The sequence below is a fragment of the Balaenoptera ricei genome, chromosome 1 (genome assembly GCF_028023285.1).
Source record: "Balaenoptera ricei isolate mBalRic1 chromosome 1, mBalRic1.hap2, whole genome shotgun sequence".
NCBI classification, from domain to species: domain Eukaryota; kingdom Metazoa; phylum Chordata; class Mammalia; order Artiodactyla; family Balaenopteridae; genus Balaenoptera; species Balaenoptera ricei.
In genome coordinates this window covers 83,771,243-83,789,239 of record NC_082639.1, presented here as the reverse complement: position 1 = coordinate 83,789,239, position 17,997 = coordinate 83,771,243, and the positions used below count along the sequence as shown (strand labels likewise).

Genomic DNA, 17,997 nt, shown 5'->3' with positions numbered 1-17,997 from the left:
ATCTAAGGAAAACTGCTGACTAGTTTTCAGTTCAGCAAGATAGCAATTTTATTCATAGGTAGATGTAAAAAATGTAAAAATTAGGGATGTAAAAATTAGGGAAGGATCATGAATAAAATATCACTTATCTGCCTAAGAGAGGGCCTTGACAGAAGTCAGGAGTTACATAACTGCTTTGAATTCAAGCCAGTTCTTCCTGTTTAGAAAGGATACTCCCTGTTCTTTTGAAAATGTTAACCATTTGCCCCCATTTTATCTGCTGAAAAGCTTTCATAATCCATCTTAGTCCAATGGCATGTTATAGTCTGCCACTAATTTCTTTATTAAAGCTATAAAATATTAATAACAATTGCCAGAATTTTGCCTTCAGTTAAACTCCCTGTGTCACATCTGCCCTGGAGCCTACCTTGCCTTCAGCCCACTTCCAACTAATGCTTGTCCTGACTGGTGGGTGCAGGACCAGGGTGGGGGACAGGAGAGCCCCAGGCTTGTTTTCTAAAGCTGGTTTGAGTCTCAGCTGTGTGATCGTTCATACGTCACTTGATTGCTCTGGTCTTGAGTCTTCTTGTCTAAAAAATGAGGATAAAGACATCCATCTCAAAGGGCCGTGGTAAGGTTTAAGAAGGCTAATTACGCAGAATGCCACACTTACGCTCTGGGCCTGGCAAGTAGTATGTGCCCTGTGAATGTCAAGGTCTCTCCCTTCCTTCTCAAGCTAAAGGGCAAGGATTGAACTAAGTGACTCCTGAGACTGCATCTAGCGTTAGCAATCAGGGCTTCTGCGAGAGCTGCTGAGTATATGGTGTGGGGAAAACAAAAGGAAAAAATACTGGATTACTAGGATTCAAAGACCTCCGTGAAAACATTTCAGAGTGTTGAAAATACAATGAAAACACAAAAAGACCAAGAAGTCAGGAAGTCGTCACCTTGACCATTTGGCCCAGAGAACAGGAACACTAAAAGATTCAGTTTCCTCAACTGAAAGTAGAATCAGCCAGGAAGGTTAGGGAAACAATGTTTGGCTGGCCTGACGTTGATCTTTAACAATGATGCAAAGTAGGTACAGCTTAACCATTCAGAGAAAAAAAAATTCTTTTAAGTTTTAATTTTATCTATATATCTTTTATGATGGATCATCAGGTCCAGGAAATAAAATGTCACCCCAGTTTGGGCACTGACAACCTCTGAGCTCTTTTGCCTACTCTGCACTTACAGTTGGAGGAGCCATAAACATACATGGAGTGGCCAAACCGTGTGGAGCCCTGGGTCTTGTAGGATCTTGCTAACATGCATTCAGACTACAGGTGGGCATCCCAGGGTTGGTGGAGGGGACACTGGACACACTGCTGTCTGTATGTCTCCCACCTACGTAACTTCCACCCCTGTAACTCAGCCCAAACCCAACAAATCAGGATGGTCGCAGAAGGTTGGGAAGTCTAGTTTCCCCATACAAGGGCAAAATAGCCGACCCTTGTTTTGAAATGAACAAGATCAGGCTTACTCACCAGGTCATCAGGTTTGTTTACCGGATTATGGCCACAGACTTTCATGGCCATTTGGCTGAGAAGGACACTACAGTGACTCCCCAGATCCAGAGCAGGGGAGCTCAAGAATCCTTCAGTCATTCACCATGTGTGGAAAAAGAGAAAACACCGCTCCTGGTAATCAGGCTCCTTCCATCATTTTTTTACATAAGCGTCACGTGGAGTGGATCAGGCAGAGCAAAAAATATGACTTGAAGATAAAGAGGCTAAAATGGATGGTTGGGTTAGTCTTATAAGGTACCCTCTGAAGGGTAGGATAGATCATGCCGGGTCAGTGCCATGTCTGTGACAGAGTGAGGGACAAGCCTTCTGCCACATAGTACTCTTAAGAATTTGAAAAATGCCACAAGCATTCTACATTACTTTTGGATGGATTATAATAATAGCTGGGACTTCCCTGGTGGCGCAGTGGTTAAGAATCCACCTGCCAATGCAGGGGACATGGGTTCGATCCCTGGTCTGGGAAGATCCCACATGCTGCGGAGCAACTAGGCCTGCGAGCCACAACTACTGAGCCCACGTGCTAAAACTACTGAAACCCGCGTGCCTAGAGCCCGTGCTCTAGCAACAAGAGAAACCACCGCAATGAGAAGCCCACGCACCGCAACGAAGACCCAATGCAGCCAAAAATAAAGAAATAATTTAAAATACATATATACATAATAATAATAATAATAATAATAATAATAATAGCTACCATTTATTGAATTTTTACCATGGGCCAAGCACTATGTTAAATGCTTTACATGTGTTATCTTATTTGATCTCCACAGCAATACTAAAAAGTAGATATGCTGTCTTCCCTGTGTTTATATTTCTTTCTGGTTGGATTACCATTCCCCACCCCTGACATTCTCTACCTTACCATTGCTAATTCCCAAGAAGGAGAATACATTAGAACGTACTGTCCACCTCCCCTGAAGGACCATCAGGACCAGTCTCATCTTGCCCTTATATATATGTCTCTGTTTACCTTATTCACCACAAGAAGTTCAAGCCCCTGAGAGAGAGTGTTACCTGGACCTAACAGCTCTGTTAAATTATAATCTGTCTCAAGCCCACACCCCTCCCCAACCTCCTAAACCCTTTTTGCTGGCCCAGACTTATGGTCGGTTCACAAAATCTACATCATCTTCTCTCCTCCGTCTTGCTCTAGTTGCTGTCTGATTTACCCAGAATACCATACCACTTCATCAGTTACTGGCTTACAGGTCACCTCCTCCCAGATCTTCTTTGACCTCCATATCTCCCTGTTCCCTTATCCTGCTTTATATTATGTAAACGTATACCTATTATTTTTTGTCTTCCCACTGGAATGTAAACTTTGTGAGGGCAGGGACCTTTGTTCACTGGTAGATCCCTAATACCCAGAAAGTATCTGGCATATTATCTTTGCTCAGTACCTATTTCTTGAACAAATGAATCCATGAATGAGAAAACTGAGACATAGAATGGACTGCTCACATTGCTGTTAAGCAGACCGCCCAGATCTGTGTGATTGCAAAGCCCTGGCCCATAAGCACCATGTTGCTCGGCTCCTTGATGGATTATGTGAATGCAGCAGGAGCAAGAATATTCTGGCTGACTGGGAGTAATCAGTGTTGGGGTGTTGGTATAAGGAACTTATCAATTGGGCAAGATCCTACAGGGCCAAAGTTTACTGTTCTTTATTTGATTACATTATATGATTATGTGACTTAAAAGAAAAATATATATTTGGTTATTCAGATGACCAAAATATATTTTTTGTATATATTTGGTCTTCATCCACAGTTCCTGACTCACAGCTCCTAAAACCCTTGGAATTTCCTACGTGATGAGAGCAATAAAGGTGCCTGTTAAGTTAATGAGGTGACTTTTGGAAAGGACCCAAGAATGGGGGCTGGTTGCCAGTGGAGCCAACTGTGTCATTAAAGGGTTGGAACTTCAGTCCCACCTGCAGCCTCTACCTCTGGGGAGGGGAGAGGGTCTGGAGGTTGACTCAGTCACCAATGGCCAATAGTTTAATCAACCATGACTATGTAATGAAGCCACCGTAAAAACCCAAGAGGACGGTGTTGGGAGAGCTTCCAGTTTGGTGAACGAACATGTGGAGACTTAGGGAGAATGGCACACTCTGAGAGGGCATGGAAACTCCACACCCTTGCCCCATACCTTACCCTATGCATCTCTTTATCTGGCTGTTGGTTTGTATTTTTTAATATCCTTGGTAATAAATCAGTAAGCTAGTGAGTAAATGGGCTTTCCTGAGTTCTGTGAGCCATTCTAGCATATTAATTGATCTCAAGGAGTGGGTCGTGGGAACCTCTGATTTATAGCCAGAAGTACAGGTAGCAGCCAGGGCTTGTGACAGGCATCTGAAGGGGGAGGGCAGTCTTTGGGACTGAGCCATTAACCTGTGGAATCTGATTCTATATCCAGGTAGGTAGTGTCAGAATTGAGTTAAATTGTAGGACAACCAGCTGGCGTCCAGAGCATTGTTTGTTGTGAGGCAGCCTACGCGCGTGCGCACGCGTACACACATTAGAATTGGGTCCAGTTGTTATCAAATGAAATGCAAGTAACTGATATTCGAGGAGCCAGCAATAAATTCAGCGTCTTTACAACATAAGCCATTAGCCTAGATACAAACAATTTATAACTTACCTTTTTGATATGATTTAAAAGAAGATGAAAGCGATGCCTGGGTAAAGAGAAGTAAGGAAGGGGCTAGGTGGACCGTGACATGTTCAAGCGGTGAAGCAGCTGATGCCTGTGGAGCGACATGGAAGGAAGGAGTGGTATACTTGGAAAAGCAGACCTCCAAATGCTATATACACAGTGATGACAGCTCTGAAAATTCTGTGTGTTAGCAATAGAATTGTAAGAGACCTTGAAGTTCATAAATAGTTGGTGATTCCAGTGTTTAGGGCTTTATTTGGTTATTTCATGTTGGTCTTGATATTTAGATGTTCCTGTTGAACTGTTACTACTCAGACGATTAAATACACATAAAAAAGAAGAAATACAGTGTACCGTAATGTGAGCCAAGCGAACACGTCATCCCATCTGCTCTGCGTCCTGTTCCTTCCTGCTGTCCACCTCCTCTGAGCGCTGACATTCAGTGCTGCCTTTCTTCAGGCTGCACCCCCAGCCTTCCTGTCCTCTGACGATATCCTCTACATGTTATAGACCACCTGCCCTCCAACTGCGTTTTCTTCCTCACTCTCTTGATTACTCACAGATGCTTCTCTATCCAGTTTTCTACGGCTTTTATCCCACTGCTCTTGCCCTCCTCCTCTCTTGGATGAGGACTTTCGAGTATCCTTTCCCTACGCCAAAACACTCACCCTGGGTGCTTTCTGCTGCTTGGTCCTCATCCTTGTTTCACTCTGCCTCTTCCTGTGCTCACCGTGCAGCGCTCTGAGCCCTGCTTGAGGAAATCCTGCGACGGTTCTGACGTGACCTGTTCCTTCTCTAACTCTGCATCTGCTGCTCTCAAAGCCTTTGTTGTTTTCCATACCAGTCAGGTTCTTGGTAACGAACCATAAAAATCCACTCTGGCTGACTGAAACAGAAAAAGAATTTAGGGAAAGATTATTGAGAGCTCTCAGAGTTACTGGGAAAGCTAACGAAATAGGATTAGTAAACATGGAGGGACAAGGTGGGAGCTGAGCAGCTAGAACCACAGCCAAAATTCCATGGCCTCAGAGCTGGTTTGGGGGAACACTGCTGCCACCACTGCTGGATAGTGAGCAGTGTAGCTGGCCCCACTGGTACTGGATGCCAGACTCTTCCAGTGGCACCTTTGCCACCAGAACAGATTCTCCTCTGGCCTTGCTTCTCTGCACCACCAGCTCCTGATCACACCTAGGCAGAAACATCTGGCCAAGTCACGGCCCATCCACTAGCTGCAGAGGGAACACAGAAAGGAGTATCTCACTTGTGAGATGGGCTCTGCCTGCTGTCACAACTCATACAGTGGGAAGTCACTCAGTTTCCAGACAGGAACGAAAAAAAAAACAAAAGGCCACATGGCCCATCCCCAATTCAGGACAGTTGTTTTATTAAACTTTCTACAACTTCCTTAAGTCCTTGAAGCTGTTTCTTCTAACTTCTCACTCAGCAAGAACTCTGGAACATAGTTCAATGCAAAAGTAAAACCTTAGGGGTCACAGATTTATATACAAAAATGTTCATAACAGCATGATTTAGAATAGCAAAAAAAAGGAGTCAGCCTGGATTTCCAACAATGAAGGAATAGTTAGATGAATTATGAGATATCCATAGGATTAAATATATGCAGTCATTAAAAATCATGAATTTAAAAAATTTTCCACAACACACAAAAATATAACTAAACAAAACTTCAAAAAAAAACTACAATATTTATATATAAGCTCTCAGATTATATATATGCATACATGAACATATTTTATAGTGAAATATAAATGTGTATATGAAGATAATACACCAAAATGTTAACAGATTGATGAAATTAGAAGGATCATTATCTTCTTTTTGCTTTTCCTCACTTTTCACATTGAGCTGGAAAGTTATAAATATTGAAAGAAAAATCTGTTGAGGGCAAACTTCCTGTGCCACCGTTTTTATCCTTTGTCATGTTCTCAGAAGGTACAATTTTTCCCAAACCAATCTCAAACTAAATACTCTGAATTCTTACTCTTTTCTCCTGGTGTTGAAAGAACTCACTTTTTTTTCTATATAATCAGTTCCTCCCTCACCACCAGTTCGTTCCCGCAGTCTTTATGTTCACGTATAGATCATTCGTTCCATTCTGTAAGCCTTTCCCCAGCCCTGCTTAGCTCACCCAGCTCCTATCTGAGCTTTCCCTCCCTCATGCTCATCTTCCCCTCCCCGTATTTTAGCTCAGTGATTCACGGAAGTAGGCATCTCTGGGGTTTCCATTACACTTCTCTTACCCAAATCTGAAGATTTTGTCTCTGTCGGCTAAGGCAAGTGACTTTGTGGTTTTCTTATTTTCTAAAATAAGAAGGATGCATTTTTGGGCTTCCCTGGTGGCGCAGTGGTCAAGAATCCGCCTGCCAAAGCAGGGGGCATGGGTTCGAGCCCTGGTCCAGGAAGATCCCACATGCTGCAGAGCAGCTAAGCCCGTGTGCCACAACTACTGAGCCAGTGCTCTAGAGCCCACGAGCCACAACTACTGAGCCCGTGTGCCACAATGACTGAAGCTTGCACGCCTAGAGCCTGTGCTCTGCAACAAGAGAAGCTACTGCAATGAGAAGCCCGCGCACCACAATGAAGCATAGCCCCTGCTCGCCACAACTAGAGAAAGCCCGCACGCAGCAACGAAGACCCAACACAGCCAAAATAAGTAAATAAATAAAATTTTTAAAAAGAAGAGGGGGGAACCTTCAAAATAGCAGAGGAATAAGATGAGGAGATCACCTTCCTCCCCATAAATACATCAGAAATACATCTAAATGTGGAACAAATCCTACAGAACACCTAGTGAACGCTGGCAGAAGACCTCAGACTTCCCAAAAGGCAAGAAAATCCCCACGTACCTGGGTAGGGCAAAAGAAAAAAGAAAAAATAGAGACAAAAGAATAGGGACGGGACCTGCGCCTCTGAGAGGGAGCTGTGAAGGAGGAAAGGTTTCCACACACTAGGAAGCCCCTTCACTGGTGGAGACGGGGGGTGTTGGAGGGGGGGAGAAGCTTCAGAGCCACGGAGGAGAGCTCATCAACAGGGGTGCGGAGGGCAAAGCGGAGAGATTCCCGTACAGAGGATCGGTGCTGATCAACACTCACCAGCCCGAGAGGCTTGTCTGCTCACCTGCCGGGGCAGGCGTGGACTAGGAGCTGAGGCTCGGGCTTCGGAGGTCAGATCCCAGGGAGAGGACTGGGGTTGGTGGCGTGAACACAGCCTGAAGGGGGCTAGTGCGCTACAGCTAGCCAGGAGGGAGTCCGGGAAAAAGTCTGGACCTGCCTAAGAGGCAAGAGACCAGTGTTTCAGGCCGCGCGAGGAGAGGGGATTCAGAGCACCTCCTAAACAAACTCCAAAGATGGGCGTGAGCCGCGGCCCTCAGCACGGACACCAGAGATGGGCATGAGATGCTAATGCTGCTGCTGCAGCCACCAAGAATCCTGTGTGCAAGCACAGGTCACTATCCACAACCCCCTGCCCCCCACCCCCGCCAGGATCCTGTGCAGCCTGCCACTGCCAGGGTCCCGTGATTCAGGGACAACTTCCCCGGGAGGACACACAGCACGCCTCAGGCTGTTGCAACATCATGCTGACCTCTGCTGCCGCAGGCTTGCCCCGCATTCCAATTATAACTACCATACCCCTCCCTCCCCCCAGCGTGAGTGAGCCAGAGCACCCTAATCAGCCGCTCCTTTAACCCCGTCCTGTTTGGATGGGAACAGAAGCCTGAGGGCAACCTACATGCAGAGGTGGGGCCAAAACCAAAGCTGAACCCCAGGAGCTGTGCAAACAAAGAAGAGAAAGGAGAATCTGTCCGTGTAGCCTCAGGAGCAGTGGATTAAATCCCGACAATCAACTTGAGGTACCCTGCATCTGTGGAATACCTGAATAGACAATGAAGCAACCCAAAATTGAGGCGGTGGACTTTGGGAGCAACTATAGACTTGGGGTTTGCTGTCTGCAACTGACTTGTTTCTGACTTTTATGTTTATCTTAGTATAGTTTTTAGCACTTGTTATCATTGGTGGATTTGTTTATGGGTTTGGTTTCTCTCTTCTTTTTTTTTAAATGTTTTTTACCTTTTTCATTTTAATAATTTTTTTATCTTTTTATTTTAATTATTTTATTAAAAAAATTTTTTTTTCTTTCTTTTCTTCTCCCTTTTCTTCTGAGCCGTGTGGCTGAGAGGGTCTTGGTGCTCCAGCCTGTTGTCAGGCCTGAGCCTCTGAGGTGGGAGAGCTGAGTTCAGGACATTAGACCACCAGAGACTTCCCGGCCCCATGTAATATCAATCGGCGAGAGCCCTCCTAGAGATCTCTGTCTCAATGCTCAGACCCAGCTGCACTCAACAACAAGCAAGCTCCAGTGCTGGACACCCCATGCCAAACAACTAGCAAGACAGGAACACAACCCCACCCATTAGCAGAGAGGCTGCCTAAAATCATACTAAGGTCACAGACACCCCAAAACACACCACTGGACGCAGCCCTGCCCACCAGAAAGACAAGATCTAGCCCCACGCACCAGAACACAGGCACCAGTCCCCTCCACCCGGAAGCCTACACAAGCCACTGAACCAACCTTACCCACTTGGGGCAGACACCAAAAACAATGGGAACTACAGACCTGCAGCCTGCGAAAAGGAGACCCCAAACACAGTAAGTTAGGCAAAATGGGAAGACAGAGAAATATGTAGTAGATGAAGGAGCAAGGTAAAAACCCACCAGACCAAACAAATGAAGAGGAAGTAGACAGTCTACCTGAAAAACAATTCAGAGGAATGAAAGTAAAGATATCCAAAATCTTGGAAACAGAATGGAGAAAATACAAGAAACGTTTAACGAGGACCTAGAAGAACTAAAGAGTAAACAAACAATGATGAGCAACACAATAAATGAAATTTAAAATTCTCTAGAAGGAATCAATACCAGAATAACTGAAACAGAAGAACGGGTAAGTGACTTGGAAGAGAAAACAATGTAAATAACTACTGCAGAGCAGAATAAAGAAAAAGGAATGAAAAGAATTGAGGACAGTCTCAGAGACCTCTGAGACAACATTAAACACACCAACATTCGCATTATAGGGGTCCCAGAAGGAGAAGAGAGAGAGAAAGGACCCGAGAAAATATTTGAAGAGATTATAGTTGAAAACTTCCCTAACATAGGAAAGCAAATAGCCACCCAAGTCCAGGAAGCACAGAGAGTACCATACAGGATACACCCAAGGAGAAACATGCGGAGACACACAGTAATCAAGTTGGCAAAAATTAAAGACGAAGAAAAATTATTGAAACAGCAAGAGAAAAGTGACAAATAACATACAAGGGAACTCCCATAAGGTTAACAGCTGATTTCTCAGCAGAAACTCTACAAGCCAGAAGGGAGTGGCATGACATATTTAAAGTGATGAAAGGGAGGAACCTACAACCAAGGTTACTCTACCCGGCAAGGATCTCATTCAGATTTGATGGAGAAATGAAAAGCTTTACAGACAAGCAAAAGCTAAGAGAATTCAGCACCACCAAAACAGCTGTATAACAAAGGCTGAAGGAACTTCTCTAAGTGGGAAGCATAAGAGAAGAAAAGGACCTACAAAAACAAATGCAAAACAATTAAGAAAATGGTAATAGGAACATACATATCGATAATTACCTTAAACGTGAATGGATTAAATGCTCCAACGAAAAGACACAGGCTCACTGAAAGGATACAAAAACAAGACCCATATATATGCTGTCTACAAGAGACCTACTTCAGACCTAGGGACACATACAGACTGAAAGTGAGGGGATGGAAAAGGATATTCCATGCAAATGGAAATCAAAAGAAAGCTGGAGTAGCAATACTCATATCAGATAAAATAGACTTTAAAATAAAGGATGTTACAAGAGACAAGGACACTACATAATGATCAAGGGATCAATCCAAGAAGAAGATATAACAATTGTAAATATTTATGCACCCAACATAGGAGCACCTCAATACATAAGGCAAATGCTAACAGCCATAAAAGGGGAAATCGACAGTAACACAATCATAGTACGGGACTTTAACACCCCACTTTCACCAATGGACAGATCATCCAAAATGAAAATAAATAAGGAACACAAGCTTTAAATGACACATTAAACAAGATATACTTAATTGATATTTATAGGACATTCTATCCAAAAACAACAGAATACACTTTCTTCTCAAGTGCTCATGAATCATTCTCCAGGATAGATCACAATCAAGCGTTGGTAAATTTAAGAACATTTAAATCGTATCAAGTATCTTTTCTGACCACAACACTATGAGACTAGATATCAATTACAGGAAAAAAAAAAAACTGTAAAAAATACAAACACATGGAGGCTAAACAGTATGCTACTAAATAACCAAGAGATCACTGAAGAAATCAAAGAGGAAATAAAAAAATACCTAGAAACAAATGACAGTGAAAACACAACAACCCAAAACCTATGGGATGCAGCAAAAGCAGTTTTAAGAGGCAAGTTTATAGCAGTAGAGTCCTACCTCAAGAAACAAGAAAAATCTCAAACAACCTAGCCTTACACCTAAAGAAGTTAGAGAAAGAACAAAAAAACGCCAAAGTTAGCAGAAGGAAAGAAATCATAAAGATCAGATCAGAAATAAAATAAAAAGGAATGAAGGAATAGCAAAGATCAATAAAACTAAAAGCTGGTTCTTTGAGAAGATAAACAAAATTGATACACCACTAGCCAGAGTCATCAAGAAAAAAGGGAGAAGACTCAAATCAACAGAATTAGAAATGAAAAAGGAGAAATAACAACTGACCCTGCAGAAATACAACAAATCATGAGGGAGTACTACAAGCCACTATATGCCAATAAAATGGACACCCTGGAAGAAATGGACAAATCCTTAGAAAAGCACAACTTTCCAAGCCTGAACCAGGGAGAAATAGAACATATAAAGAGACCAATCACAAGCACTGAAATTGAAACTGTGATTAACAATCTTCCAACAAACAAAAGTCCAGGACCAGATGGCTTCACAGGTGAATTCTGTGAAACATTTAGAGAAGCGCTAACACCTATCCTTCTCAAACTCTTCAAAAATATAGCAGAGGGAGGAATACTCCCAAACTCATTCTATGAGACCACCATCTCCCTGATACCAAAACCAGACAAAGATGTCACAAAAAAAGAAAACTACAGGCCAATATCACTGATGAACATAGATGCAAAATTCCTCAACAAAATACTAGCAAACAGAATCCAACAGCACATTAAAAGGAGCATACACCATGATCAAGTGGGGTTTATCCCAGGAATGCAAGGATTCTTCAATATATGCAAATCAATCAATGTGATACACCATATTAACAAATTGAAGGATAAAAACCATATGATCATCTCAATAGATGCAGAAAAAGCTTTCAATAAAATTCAACACCCATTTATGATAAAAACTCTCCAGAAAGTAGTCATAGAGGGAACTTACCCCAACATAATAAAGGCTATATATGACAAACCCACAGCCAACATCATTCTCAATGGTGAAAAACTGAAACCATTTTATCTAAGATCAGGAACAAGACAAGGTTGCCCACTCTCACTGCTGTTATCCAACATAGGTTTGGAAGTTTTATCCACAGCAGTCAGAGAAGTAAAAGAAATAAAAGGAATCCAAATCAGAAAAGAAGAAGTAAAACTGTCACTGTTTGCAGATGACATGATACTATACACAGAGAATCCTAAAGATGCTACCAGAAGACTACTAGAGCTAATCAATGAATTTGGTAGAGTAGCAGGATACAAAACTAATGCACAGAAATCTCTTGCATTCCTATACATTTTTGATGAAGAATCTGAAAGACAAATTAAGGAAGCACTCTCATTGACCACTGCAACAAAAAGACTAAAATACCTAGGAATAAACCTACCTAAGGAGACAAAAGACCTGTAAGCAGAAAACTATAAGACACTGATGAAAGAAATTAAAGATGATACAAACAGATGGAGAGATATACCATGTTCTTGAATTGGAAGAATCAACATTGTGTAAATGACTATACTACCCAAAGCAATCTACAAGTTCAGTGCAATCCCTATCAAACTACCAATGGCATTTTTTACAGAACTAGAACAAAAAATTTCACAGTTTGTATGGAAACACAAAAGACCCCAAATGGCCAAAGCAATCTTGAGAAAGAAAAACGGGGCTGGAGGAATCACACTTCCTGACTTCAGATTGTACTACAGTAATCAAGACAGTATGGTACTGGCACAAAAACAGAAATATAGATTAATGGAACAGGATAGAAAGCCCAGAGATAAACTCACGCACATATGGTCACCTTATATTTGATAAAGGAGGCAAAAATATACACTGGAGACAAGACAGCCTCTTCAATAAGTGGTGCTGGAAAAACTGGACAGCTACATGTAAAAGAATGAAATTAGAACACTCCCTAACACCATACACAAAAATAAACTCAAAATGGATTATAGACCTAAATGTAAGGCCAGACACTATAAAACTCTTAGAGGAAAACATAGGAAGAACACTCTTTGTCATAAATCACAGCAAGATCCTTTTTGACTCATCTCCTAGAGAAATGGAAATAAAAGCAAAAATAAACAAGTAGGACCTAATGAAACTTAAAAGCTTTTGCACAGCAAAGGAAAACATGAACAAGAAGAAAAGACAACCCTTAGAATGGGGGAAAATATTTGCAAACAAAGCAACTGACAAAGGATTAATCTCCAAAATATACAAGCAGCTCATGCAGCTCAATATCAAAAAAACAAACAACCCAATCCAAAAATGGGCAGAAGATCTAAATAGACATTTCTTCAAAGAAGATATACAGATTGCCAATGAACACATGAAAGGATGCTCAACATCACTAATCATTAGAGAAATGCAAATCAAAACTACAATGATGTATCAGCTCACACTGGTGAGAATGACCATCATCAAAAAATCTACAAGCAATAAATGCTGGAGAGGGTGTGGAGAAAAGGGAAGCCTCTTGCACTGTTGGTGGGAATGTAAATTGGTACAGCCACTATGGAGAACAGTATGGAGGTTCCTTAAAAAACTAAAAATAGAACTACCATATGACCCAGCAATCCCACTACTGGGCATATACCCTGAGAAAACCATAATTCAAAAAGAGTCATGTACCACAATGTTCATTGCAGTACTATTTACAATAGCCAGGACATGGAAGCAACCTAGGTGTCCATTGACAGATGAATGGATAAAGAAGATGTGGCACATGTATACAATGGAATATTACTCAGCCATAAAGGGAAACGAAATTGAGTTATTTGTAGTGAGGTGGATGTACCTAGAGTCTGTCATACAGAGTGAAGTAAGTCAGAAAGAGGAAAACAAATACCGTATGCTAACACATATGTATGGAATCTTGAAAAAAAAAAAAAAAGGTTCTGATGAACCTAGGGGCAGGACAGGAACGACACATACATAGAGAATGGACGTGAGGACATGGGGAGGGGGAAGGGTAAGCTGGGATGAAGTGAGCGAGTAGCATTGACATATATACACTACCAAATGTAAAATAGATAGCTAGTAGGAAGCAGCTACATAGTACAGGGAGATCAGCTCGGTGCTTTGTGACCAGCCAGAGGGGTGGGCTAGGGAGGGTGGGAGGGAGATGCAAAAGGGATGGGATATGGGGATATATGTATACGTATAGCTGTTTCACTTTGTTATACAGCAGAAACTAACACAACATTGTAAAGCAATTGCACTCCAATAAAGATGTTAAAAAAATAAATTAGTAAATAAAGGGTATCAATAAAATACAAACAAAGAAAAAAAAGAAGGGTGCATTATTAAGCACCTTACCTGTAAGGCTTCTTTTTAAGCCTTACAACCGAGCTCTTCTTCCTGTGTCTCCTGACTAGTCCTACATCTCAGTGTTTACTCCCTTCCTCATCTCCCCTTTTACCTGTCTACATAGTGGAACCAATATCCTATATATGGAAGTGTTGGTTTTGACAGAACCTGTGACCTCCATAGAGACTGTCTTCCCAAGCCAGCTCAGCTTTGACAATGGGCTCTAGTTCTCCAGCTTCTTCCATGGCCCTGGAAGCTCAGTAAAACCTTGCCTGCAGCTGTGTTCCTCAGTTCGTTAGCTCTCTCCAGCCTCCTCCTCCACCAGCAAGAGGCTGGTGTCCAAAAGTCTGGTTTTCAGGCCAGTGCCTCAGAGTTGGACTCCGCTTTTCTGTCCAGTCTCTTTAGATTACAGACTAGTTGGACTCTCCATCTGGCTTTCAATCTCACCTTCATATGCTTGGATCACCCTCAACTTTATGGTCTCTGACTTTCAAACCAACCCAGGACCCCAAAGGTCTTGGCCCGTATTCTGTGTATGGGGTTCCTACTAGGCTAAGAGTTACGTTCAGACTACCCTAGTTAAATATGTCTTTTCATGCATGCCGATGTCATGTCTCAGTCAACAGGACTTGACCTGTGGTGACCCAAATCTACAGAACAACAATCCTCTTGTAACTTTTCTTGATCCTTGATCTGGCTCATCTATCCTCATGACTTCATGTTTATTTTAGCCCTGACCTCCTTCAGTTTTCTAGACACATAATTTATATTATCTTTAGTACATCTCTTGGATTTCCTGCTCTCAGAGAAGTTTATTGATTTGTTAATTCATCCAACAGGCACGTATGAACACCTACCGGTTGGCACTGCAGACAGTCGGAGCTTAGTCAGGGAGTTAGACAAAATAAAGGGCTGTGTCAGTTAGGATGCTTTTTATTGCTAATGACAGAAGTCCTGATTCAAACTGGCTTAAGCAAAAATGGAATATATTCCCTCACATACCTGGCAAGTCTAGGGGTAGATCTTGTTTCCTCAGGCACAGCTGGATTCATGGATCTTAAATGCTATCTTTGGGACCTGGCCTGTCTTCATCTCTCAGCTCTGCTCTCTTCTGCTTTGCGATGGCTTCATTCTCAAGCTCTCCACATGGTGGCAAGATAGATGTTAACATTGCCAGGCCCACATTCTCCTAGGTGCCAGTACAACAGAAAAGGTACTGCTCTCTCAGTAGCCCCAACAAATGTCCCACTACGTCTTGTGGTTTCTCACTGGATTATATGCTCTTCCCTGAACAGATGACTTTGGCCAGGGAAATTTGATGATCTAACTGGTCAGACTGGAGTCATATGTCCTCTCCTTATAGTTGAGTGTGGAGTCAACTCTATTCAAACATTTAAGTTGAGAGCAAGGGATACAGTGGTTCCCCTGAGGAAAAGGCGATGGATCTGAGATAGTAAAAAATTTTTAAGTTGCCAGTCACAGCCATTATGTTCATGATAAATGTGTATGATAGAGCTTACAAACAGGCTCAAGTCTGGCAAAGCGAACGTTTGACTTCATATATGATAGGCAAAGGATTCCCTCCTCCCTTATCCTTCAATCCTTTTCCTTCCTTCCTTTCAGCAGAATTTAGTGAGTGCCTATTTTGTTCCAGGTGCAAAACATAGATTGTCCTAGAAATTGACCCTGCTCATAAGGAGCTTACAAAGTAATGAGGTAGAGAGTTAGTAAGAGCAGTGTACCCACGTTTACTGAGAACTTATGTTTTAAGAAATAGAAATATGAAGAGTATTTCTGTGTTTTTTATAAAATTAAAAAGACAACTTAACCATTATATTGTTTAAAGTCTTTACCCAGGCTATCTCAGTAAATTCTAGTTTGTTTAGTGCTTGGAATAAGTCTCTCTGGTATGCTCCATGAAATAATAGAAACTCCATAATCCCCAATTTTTAAATTTTTGCCCAGGCTACTGTAAAACTCAGAGTTAAAACCTGTGCTTAATTAAAAGAAGCTTTCCTTTGCCTAAGTTTTCCTTAAGATTTTTTTTTTTTTTTATACTTGGTTTAGGGTTTTGTGATTTTATTGTTTCTGGGACTTTTGTAGTAAGGTACCTCAAAATAGAGATACAACAGAGATAAACAAAATACCTTTAATTTCCACTTTTACCTTTTGCCTCTGATCTATGGCAGGTTATTAAAGCATCTCCCACCAGTGCCCAGTCACTTCCGCTCCTGTATCCAGACATCTCTATTAATGTATTCACAGCTTGTGTATAGCGGGCCGACCAGACTCTGAAAGGAACACATGTGGATATGTACATTTTTTTTAAAGGCAACAAACATGAAAATATTTTTGTGACATTCAAGATCCAACATGCGACCTTTATATTATTTTGTTCTGTACTATGGAAAAAAAAAATTGAGAAAAGCAACACAGATAATCCAAGGATTAGGGAATACATGAACACAGTGGTTCTCAACTGGAGAGTTGGCAATGCCTGGAGACATCCTTGATCTTCCTGGCTACCGGAATCTTGTGGGTAGAGGCCGGGGATGCTGCTGAACATTCTACGATGCACAGGACTGGCCCCATGAGGAAAAATAATCTGGTCCAACATGTCAATAGTGCCATTATTAGAGAAACCTTGCATTAATAGGATTTTTAGAATTCTAAACCCTGAAAGGATTCAGAACAATCTTGTAACTTAGGCTTCAGACAAAACTAGAAACAAATGAGACTCAAAGAATTATCAAATCCTGGAGCTAACGGAAAGGTCATCTAGTCTGGACTAGACGTGTGATCAGGCAGCTGGCCCAATCTCTCTGGGCCTCAGATTCCTATTCTGCAAAAAGGGATATGAAAGCTTGCCTCAAATGATTGCTCTGAGGATTAACTGAAAGAATACATGTGAAATGTTCAGTGAAGTACCTGACCACGATGTGTTGTTAATAAATAGTGGTAGTGAGAGCTGAGGTGGTAATTACGATTACCATCGTCCAAGGTCACAGAGCTAGTACACAGCTTGTTTAACCCCGTTCTCCTGACTCCCTGTCCCATTTTTTCTTTCTTTTATGCTCCACTGAGGGTCTATGAAGAAAGGTTATAGGGGCAACTCAGTGGGGATTAAAGAGCGCTGGCCTGGAGAGCAGCTTAGTAACTGGTACTTCAGGAGAAAGTCTGAACAAAAGTTCTTCATAAAAGACAGGCAGGGGGTTTAACTCATAGGTGGGAGCTAAGGAAGACTAAAAAGGATTGGTTCCTACCTGAAACAGGCTACTCTCTCTGATCCCAAAGCTCTGTGAATGGTGTTCCAGGTGGTCCTGCCTCCAGGAAGGGTGGGGCTTAGTTCACATGACCTTTACCGAACCGTTATATCCCTCACCTTGTCTCACAGCCCCAACAGACATCTGTTGGGGAAGGTCCCTGCAATGCTGGGATGGTTAGACAGTATTTCTGGGGACCCTTTCATCTCTAAGATTCTCTGATGTCTGATAAGTTTTGTGGGCCTTGTGCTGGAGCGATCATGTGACATTGTAGTTAATACCCAGTAGGCGTGTGTAGACGACCACAGATCTCCTGTTTTATGATTTGTGGGGTAAAAAATGCTTTATTAGATTGTACTAATTCAGTCAGCATGAGCATATGATAGAGATGTTGTGCAAAATGCTTTTTCTCCTCTGAAAATAATAGTAAATTATCTTACCAACAATTCTGTGTAATAGCTTTCCCCTCATTTTCTTAAAAAACTTATAAAAATTCTTTGCAGTTACTCTATGAGTTAAATTTTTATTTCTCTTATTAGGTTCACCAACTAAATTGTTTTTAATCAGTGGCTTTCTATAAAAATTCGCCGAAGTCAAAAGCATTAAAACTCTGGATCACAAGTGTGGATTAAATTCTCTTGAGGGAAAATCTCATTCATTTAGTAACCTTCTCTCGAATAT

At 41.9% G+C, this 17,997-nt stretch overlaps 1 protein-coding gene across 5 annotated transcripts in view; it reads left to right on the top strand.

The window, feature by feature from the left end:
• Window positions 1-17,997, top strand: part of ALG14 (ALG14 UDP-N-acetylglucosaminyltransferase subunit) — a 116,536-nt gene that overhangs the window by 82,642 nt on the left and 15,897 nt on the right. The window lies entirely within an intron of this gene.